The sequence below is a fragment of the Cebus imitator genome, unplaced genomic scaffold (assembly GCF_001604975.1).
Source record: "Cebus imitator isolate Cc_AM_T3 unplaced genomic scaffold, Cebus_imitator-1.0 Scaffold29, whole genome shotgun sequence".
Classification (NCBI taxonomy): domain Eukaryota; kingdom Metazoa; phylum Chordata; class Mammalia; order Primates; family Cebidae; genus Cebus; species Cebus imitator.
Window position 1 is genome coordinate 961,133 of NW_016107344.1, and position 10,028 is coordinate 971,160.

Below are 10,028 nucleotides of genomic sequence, written 5' to 3' on the forward strand. Positions count from 1 at the left end.
TCAACTATTTGAGAGTAAGTTACTGACCTGATTTTACCTCAACTCCCTAAGTTTTATTGTGCATCTCCTACCAACAAAAACACTCTCCCATATAGCTGTAACAAGACTATGAATATTAGCAAATTTACATTTGTGTTACTGCTATCTAACCCTCAGATCTCATTCAATTTTTAAAAATTTATTCTAATAATATATAGAAAAATAATACACTTCTCTATAATATGACCATTACATTAAATCCACAGTTTTGCATTGAATGTAATGGTCATATTATTTTTGTCTCTTTCAGTCTAGGGAAATTGATTTGCCATCCTTGACTTTCATGGCTATAACATCTTTGACGTTTATAGATTGTTTCATTCATATAGATTTTCCCTCAGTTTGGGTTTGTCTAATGTATTCTCATGATTAGATTTGGCAGAAATATTACAATGGGATTGTTGTGATCTTCTTATTGTGTCCCAATAGATGGTGCACAATTTAGATTTATTCCATTAAGAATGATGTTTACTTTAGCTACCTGATTAAGGTGATTTCTGTCAGTCTTCTCCAGTGAACATATACTCTTTTTTTCCTTTTTAATTAATAAGTGCTTTGTGTGGATGTGCTTTAACACAATGTAGCTATTACATTTACCAAGAAACTTTAAATGTGTTTATTCTTTAAAATCAGAATGAGTTCATTTTCTCCATTTTATTCAGTGGTTATAGTCTCTTGCTGTACTTATTTTGTCTGATGCCTAAATTATTTCAGAATCAGCCAATGGGAGCCTCTTCAATCTGTCTTCCATGTCTCTTGTCCCTTTGACATGTCCTCATCATTTTTTGAGCACTTCCTTGTTTTCTAGAATGACAAAATGTTCAGCCTCATCTTATATTTTCTGCACTTCAGCCCTACAATTAGCTATATTTCCAAAGAACTCTAGTTTCTTTTAGTAACAATTACATTTTGAAGTAAATCTAAGTGCTAGATGTATTTATTATTTGGCTGTCACTGTTCCCAAAATCTCACAGAGTTCATTCTAGTTTTCTCCATTTCTATAGTTGTAAATTTTTCTCCAACAGAGAGAAAACTAATTTTTATTAATCTTAATTGGTTGCTTTATTTGTCCAGTGCCACTGTAGGTAATGAATTTCTGATGGCTTCAAATCACATCACATCAATACCCTCCTCAATGCACTTAGACTTGGACATCCCACTAAAGACCACCACTCCACAAGGGCATCTTCCTAATCATGATGTGGCTCTAACATTCAACACAAGCCACACTTTGATGTGGATACCTTCCTCATCCTGTTTAGGCTCTAACATCTGTATCAGGCCATGCCCATGCAGAGATCCTCTTTTCAACTCACTTAAGTTCTGACTCTATGTGCCATGCCACCCTTCTAGATGAATACTCTCCTTACTCTACTTTAGTTATGATCCCCTGAATTGGGTCATCTCCAAGCCTGGATGCCTAGCTCATCTTCATCCTATTGATCTCTGACGTCCTATGCTTAACCAATTCACACAGACCCTAATTATTGTGTCCTGACTCCACCTCTCTGCTCTGGTGCTTCATGATCATCTCCCTCTCTCTCCCCTACTGTTTTTACTGCAGATGCTTAACTTATTCTGTCCTACCTCTTCTTTTTAGGATGAAACATTTTCCACATAAAAAAGTAGATAAATAAAAATCATAGTTGACATCCTTAAATCCAAGTATATGGCATATATAATCAGTCACAGTAAATTCCTTTTACTCATTTCTTAAAAAATGAATTGTTTTAAAATAAGAAAAAATTTTAAGTGTGACATTTTATAGAAATTTTCTTAAAATAAGAAAAAGGAATGGAAGCATTACAATTATACTTTTTCTCTCTGCCAAATTTGGAATCAAATGAAGATGACACATAGAGAAAACAAAGAGATGGAAATCAAAATATCAGCTATATTAGAGATAAAGCCGGACTGGTGAATGCCATTTTGATGAGTGGATTAAAGTGGTCTTCTTGATATTTTCTCTCCAAAGATGAGACTTTGAGAATAAGAATTGAAATATATATACTTTCCAGAATCACTGACTCACATTAATTCCATCTTAATATTGAACAATAATGGAGACAGAGATTCAGAGTTTTCTCAATAAGGCAAGATTGAGTTCTGACCTTTATGGTGATCTACAGTGCTGTCAATATGATGGACAAGAGAAAAGTTGAGTGAGCTGAATGTTAAGGACACTCCACTAAAAGAAAGACACAATAGGTAATCAGCCTTGTATAATTATTACTTCTTTACATCATTACATAAATCGTGTAATTTTTCCTTGCTCACTTTGTAAAAACTAAGTGAAAGCCAGAAATAAGACAATAAATTCCACCAGTGTTTTACCTCGAGGAATATAGTAAAGCACTTTCTTCTCTATAGGTTCTTCCCCTTTACACATCCCTTCTGTCTGGTTTTCTTTATCTTTTGGGCTTTTCAATTAAGTATTTGGTCAACTGTGATGGGTCTGAAGGTGCACATTTAACTATTCTATTAGAACAGAATTGTTTCTATTTCATGATGCCACTCCATCAGTATGAATTGCTAATATTTGTGTACTGTCCACATGCATTTTCAATTTGGGTAAATTTTAAAGCTTGTCCCAAAAGGCTTTGAAGTGGACATAACGAAGTGGCATTTTCCTCTTATTTATTTATGTTTCTTCTCTTTCTAGCTTTACGATACTATTTTGCTAAATTAGTGATAAAAAGTTCATTATGTGTTCCCAATTTCACACATTTTCTGTGACATTTTAAGTCACTAACTTGCCTACATTGCTATCTATGATACTGTCATCTATCAATGAACTTTCAATTCCTTAAACCCCAGAGAGAGGCACTCCAACCCTATCTGTACTATTGACACAGACAGGATACAGTGAAACACTGGGTAGAAGAGGGTGGTTGCCCTGCAAAGGCCCATCCTCAAGCCTGGATACTTGCAGCCCTAAATGAGGACAGGCATTCTGGTTTTTGCACCGAAAAAGTTGCCTTTTGGTCTACCATTCCCCCTACTCTGTACCCATATAAACCTCACACTCCAGGCTCCAGAAGCAGATGAGCAGGTAAGAAATAAGGAGACAAGCAGACAGGTGGCAGAACACAGCAGAAAAAGAGAGAAGAGGAAGAACGTCTGAATGTGCAGAGTTCAGCTGGGGGTGGTCAGAGAGGAGTTCCATTGCTGGACAGCCTGACTCCAGGGGAAGATCATCTTCCCACACAATTTCCACCCTTCCAGGTCCCCTTCTATCCTGCTGAGAGCCACCTCCATCATTCAATAAAACCTTACATTCATCCTTTAAGCCCATGTGGGACCTGATTCCTCCAGGATGCTGGGCAAGAGCTTGGCATACAGAAAGCTGTCACACTGGCCCTCTGGCCTTGTAAAAGAGCAGAAGGTCCATTGAGCTGGTTAACACTCAAAGCTGTCTGTGGACAGCAAGGTTAAGAGAGCATTGCAATACTGAGGTTATAGGCACCCGCCCCTAAACATTACCATGGAGCCAGAGCCCAAAGCACTGACCCTGTCCTCAGCACCTGCCCATCTGTGTGCTCTCCCTCCAACAAGGGTTTGATCAATGGTTGTGACCCAATAGGCAAGCCACACCCCTATCATACATCCTGTGAGGGGGATCAGGAAACTGTCCCATTTCACTATTTCAAGACAACTAGCAGGGCCTTTGTGGTTATGATGAGGCAGAGTTATACTAGAAGACTCAAGGCTCACATATATATGCCATTAAAATTTGAGGGTTATTCATATAGTATTTTTTTAGACAGATTCTCACTCTGTCACCCAGGCTGGAGTGGAATGGTGCCATCCTGGCTCACTGCAACCTCTGCCCCCTGGGTTTAAGCAATTCTCATGTCTCAGCCTCCTGAGTAGCTGGGACTATAGGCATGTGCCACCATGCTCTGCTAACTTTTGTATAGTAGAGATGGGGTTTCATCATGTTCGCCAGGCTGATCTCAAACCCCTAACCTCAGGTGATCCACCCACCTCGGCCTCCCAAAGTGCTGGGATTGCAGGCGTGAGCCACTGCAACCAACCTCTTATACTATTTTGTCATTGAAGTAATAACTATGAGAAACTAAAATGTCATATTAGGAAACGTTGTCTAATTTGACATGTCTGATTACACATGAGGGTTTTTGCTCTGTGAGCTAAATAAAGGTAATTATATGTTACTAGCAGAGTATCAAAATGAATGTAAATAAGATATGAGCTTTTCAAACCAGAAAAACACACAAGAAAAAGATTTTATTTAACCATAGCTAGACAATTAGGAACTCAGTGTCACCTGAAGGGAAGCAAATGTATATATGTGTGATTGTGTGTGAGTGTGTGTGTGTGTGTGTGTGTGTGAGAGAGAGAGAGAAAGAGGGAGACAGAGAGAGAGAGACAGAGAGAGACAAAGAGTGTGTGTGCGTGTGTGTGTGTGTGCGTGTGTGTGTGTGTGTGTGTGTTTAAACTTTGGGAGATATGCTGTTCTCTGAATGTTTCTCCAGCTCCTTCTCAGCTTTTGACTTATTGGTAGATAGCTAATATTCTCATTTAATAAAAATACTACACATTTTAATATGTATGGTATGCCATAAATATGCTTTTAGCCTGTCTTCCTTAATTGACTTTGGGAACCAAAAGCAAAAATTATACTTTCTGGTATAAATTTGGAAGATAAGAATGACAGAGGTTATTGGGTTCTAAGAACCTATAAGGATATATATTCTCTTTTCAAAACCAAGACTTTGACCAATATACAAAAACAAATAGACAGTTATAGTAGTTACGTACTACTATGTAACAAATTACCGCAAGTTAGCATTTTAAGACAATTCAAATTAGTTATATCGATTTCTGTGGATACATGTCTGAGTATAGATTAGTGTGCAGCAGTCCCCAACCTTTTTGGTACCTGGGACCTGTTTCATGAAAGACAGTTTTTCCATGGATTGAAGGGAATTGTTTCAGAATGGAACTATTAACTGTTCTGGTCTACATCAGATAATCAGGCATTAGAGTCTCATAAGGATCACACGTCCTAGATCCCTCTTATGCTCAGTTCATGCATCTCTGAGAATCTAATGCCACCGCTGATCTAACAGAAGGTGGAACTCAGGTGGGAATGCTCATTCATTCCCTGCTCATATCCTGCTGTGTGGCCTGGTTCCTAACAGGCCATGGACCAGTACTGGTCCATAGCTTGCAAACTGGGGCCCCCTACATTACTGGATCCTTTGCAGAGGCTCTTCTTAGGAAGAAATAATGGTGTTAACTGGGACTGCAGTCTCATATGAGGCTGAGTGCTTTTCCAAGCTCATTGATTGTGGGCAGAGTTCCACTTTCCGTTATTACGGTACTAAAGTTTCAAGGTCTTAGAGACAACATACTGTTCCTAGCCATGTGGCCACTCCACATCTTAGCAGTATGTTTCTTCAAAGCCAATGAGTGATTGTCTTAGCTACATTAGTGTCTCTGACTTCTTATGCCCGTGATATCCAGATCCTTTATCAAGCGCACATCTGATTAGGTTGGTGCTACCCAGGATAATGTTCCTTTAATTAAGTTATACACGAGTGATTATGGATCTTAATTACATCTATAAAAATCTCTTCACCTTTTTTCTATAAGCTGGGCCCTATTCCAAACCAACTTATAAAAGGAAATTTTAGAATGGGACCTATACACATATGCTGTTTAAAATCCAGTGATTATAATATGCAAACAGAATTGAGCACTACTTATTAAAATGATTTATTTTTTATTGTTTTATATGTGCATGAGTCTCTTCCTGGGCTCCATTTCATTCCCTTGTTCTACATGTTTATCTTAATGCTGATAGCAAACTGGCTTTATTACCTTAGCACTATAATAAACCTGGAAGTCAAGTAACAGACACCTTTCAACACTATATTCTTTTTCCACAATTTTTTAATCTAGTGTAGGTCTTACAGATTTCAATGTGAATTTAAGGATTAGCTTGTCTATTTCAACAAAAACCTTTCTAGAGTTTTATTTGGGATTGCACTGAATTTGTAGAACTATCAGCAATATTAACATCGTTATAATATTGACTGTTCAGATACATGATTAATGTTTATTGCTCTACTTATTTAGGACTTTCAACATTTCTCACAGCAATTGTATATATATGATGTTTGTTTTCTGACATATAATTAAGCATATGTAAGTATATATATAATATACTTACCAAATATGTAAGTTTTCAGAGTTAAAGACTTGCATATCTTTTTGTCAGAACATAAGGAATTCAATTCATACTTTAAAATATTTGTAAATATTATTTTTACTTCAAATTATAATTATCTTTTGCTAAATCATAAACTTTAAAATTCATTTTCATATACTGGTCTTTTATCCAGCAACCTTGCTAAATTCACTTACTAATATGGTAGCTTTTTCTATGGAATGTTAATGGATATTCTGTACAATCAAACTGTCTGTGAATCGAAGCAGTTTTATTTCTTTATAAATCTGAATACCTCTTCTTTCTCACTCTTGACTTACATTATTTGCTAAACACTCTAGTATAATGTTTTTTAAAAAAAATGAGTGTGCACATCTTATCTTAGTGTGAAGAGATTCAGCCTTCCACCACTAGCTGTGTCACACAGATTCCATTTACAAGTTTGCAGACATTCTATTCTATTTCTAAAGTATTAACAGTTTATCAGAAATCAAAGTTGGATTTTGACACATGCTATTTCACATATAGTGAGAATGTCTTTTTTTTCCTTTCATTTAATATGGTGTATCATATTGATTGAATTTTTAAAGTTACACTAACTATATTTCTTGGTTAAAGCACACGAATCATGATGTATGAACGTTTTTACATATTGCTAGATTTGATTTGCTAAAATTTTCTTTAAAATTTTGCATTTAAATTCATGAGGGATGTTGAACTAAAGTTTTCTTGTAGTATCATTATCAAGGTTTTGACATTAAAGCAGTTCAGGTCTCATACAATTATTTGAGAATTATTTTCTTCTCTTTAATTTTATGAAAGAGTTGGTGCAGAATTGATTGTATTTACTTTTAAATGTTTGGTAGAGTTTACCATTTGATCTGAGGCTCAAATTTCCCTTGTGGATAAGTTTTTAACTACAAAATCAATTTCTTTGATACATTTATGGATTTTTATGTTACCTAATTCTACTTTAAAGCCCTTTAGTTTTTAGTTTGTATCCTTTGAGAAATTTGCTCATTTCATATAAGTTCATAAATAAATTAATAGCTATTATGATCTGAAGAATCTATACAGGTGTCATATCTCTCATTCCTGATATCAGTGTAATCCCTTCTGAAGAAAGAATTATTGCAAGATATTAAAAAATTAATTTTACTTCCAAAGTTCAGATTCTGTGATTTTTTTCTCTCCTTTACTTTTTAAGCCAAAACCCAATTCTATTAATTACTAATATTTAGAGACATTTCCAGAAATCATTAAAAATTATCAGAAAAAGAAAAAAATTGACTAATGTTCAAAAGGATGTATTTTCAGGTAATTTAAGATTATCTGTCTGGGTAGAGTGGCTCAGACCTGTAATCCCAGCACTTTTTGAGGTAGAGGCAGGTTGATCACTTGAGGCCAGGAGTTTGAAAGCAGTCTGGTCAACATGTTGAAACCCCATCTCTAACAAAAATACAAAACTTAGCCAAGCATGGTGGTATACAACTGTAATCCCAGCTACTGAGGAGGCTAAGTCATGAGAATAGCTTGAATCTTGGAAGTGGAGGTTGCAGTGAGCCGATATCATGCTACTGCACTTCAGCCTGGGTGAGAGAGTGAGACTCTGTTTCAAAGAAAAAGAAAGATTATCTGTCATCTGAGCCTTAAACTTTGAACTTGTGCATGACTTCTTCATTTGTTAGAAACTGTACAATGTATTTTAAATTTAGAAAAGATTGAGCTATCCAACAGCCATCAGAAGAGTCTATTTATACATTAAAAATCTATTGTAATTTTATATTGGAATATTTTCCTCTGAAGTATATTACTGAAACTACTCTTATTTGCAAGAATCTGTAATAATTCTGTGGTGCAGGTAATATAATGCTTGTCTGAAAATTTTAATAACAGCCTTTTAAATCTGTTGACTTTTTTTATTGCCTCTGGTATCTATCTTCAGGAGTCAAAACTGTGTTTTCCATGTTATAAAACCAAGAATTTAGTTTTACAATATCAGCATTATTTGAATTTTAGAGTTATTTTACAATTTATGTACTTTGATTTATAGGATCTAAATCTAAAATTTAGATCATTTAAAGTGTACCTCCATGTTTTTCCAGAAACTTAATTTTTGGATGTAAACTTTACCTAATAAGCACTGGTTGGTATACATTTTAATAATAAAAATTCACAACAGGTTTAATTAAAAAGGTAATACTAAACAAGTAAACAAGTACCCCTTTCCATTTTCTATAGACAATAGGCTGCATCAGAGAAGGGTTGGCATCATGGCCAAGAAGTGTTAAGATTTCTCACAAGACTCAGAAGAACACTCATTATGTTCAAGGAAGGTTGTTTCCTAGCTTGGCTGACAATGTAATTCACCCCGATGAGTATGCTACCCTGTGTCTGTAGATAAAATTCATATGCATAGTCTGCATAGTCATTATGGAGGTCATACCTTTTTAAATGGTGTCCTATTATTTGTTCCAAACACTATGACTTCTGGGAAAATTTTTAGAGCCAATAGTAGTCAGTCTTATAGTAACAACTTACAATTTAGACCACATTATAAATATATAATGGAAATGCATGAAAAAAATTCATGTGTTTATCATTTAGAAATCTTTGCCATTCTGTGGTACATATTTATAATGTAAATGGCCTAAAAAGTAGCAAGGTGATAAGTCAGCATTATAGAGTGAACTGTTCTTAATGAGGTTTCATTTAAGAAAAAGTGAGAAGGTGGATGAAGATTGTGCAAAACAACTCATTCAGCATAGAGGCTGAACCTGAATATACGCTGACCCTAATTAGGCTGCCAATTTCTTCTCTAGTGCTCCCACCAGCTCAGACCTGGGCTTGGCAACTCTCTTTTTATAGGGGCAATCTCAGATAATTTGTTTATATCAATGCTCCCACTCTTTATTCTTGCTGACAATCAGAACTCTTTAAAGGAAATCTGGAATGGCCACAGGAGTGGCTGCATCTAAGGCGACTGATGAGTGTCAGAATCTGATGAGATTACTCTCTATTTCCAGCTGGGTCATTAGAAACAGCCCTGAGGAACCAGAGAGAGACAAATTGTCTTCATTAGAAATTATCCTCAACTCTTGGGGAAAATACTAGTTTATATTAAATTTGTCACATTAGCTGGAACCTATTTTTTAACGTCAGTAAAGACATTGGTATTTCCCAAGGCAGAAACTTGTAAAACAAAAGGATAGTTTCAAACCTCCTTTAGTTCTTCTTTTCAAAGGAGGTGCAAGAAACATCCAGCTTTGTTTCATTTTATAAGAAAAATTGGTATCTTTTGTGGTGTCTGCTTAGATGAATTCAGAAGCCACTTTCAGCTCTCCTTTTTGAACGTTTTTCTAGCCTAATAATACCTTTTGTTTAGCCTGATTTGTTCAGGGTTTTCCAGGCAGGCAATTTGTTACTTGTAAAAACTGTTATAATGAAAGTTTTGTTTTGGGGCAGGTAATTTCCAGATGTTTGCTTGTTGTTTCACGGTAGGCTCATGAGGGTCACCCATATGTATTGCAACAGGAAGAGACCATATGTCCAAACTAATCAGAATTGTTTCTAATCTGAGAGTTTGGAAGGTTGATTGTTTAGTCTTAATGAGAGAGAAAGAGCTGCAACAGGCTTCAGGTAGAGAACCATTTCCTCATTTATAAAGAGAAAGAGGAATTGATTGGGACAGCATCTAAAGGACCCCCAAAGTCATTTTTTAGGAAGAACAAATACAACACAAGCTTTGTTTTACTGAGGAGGACAATAGTGTCAGATAAGAATTTGTATTGCC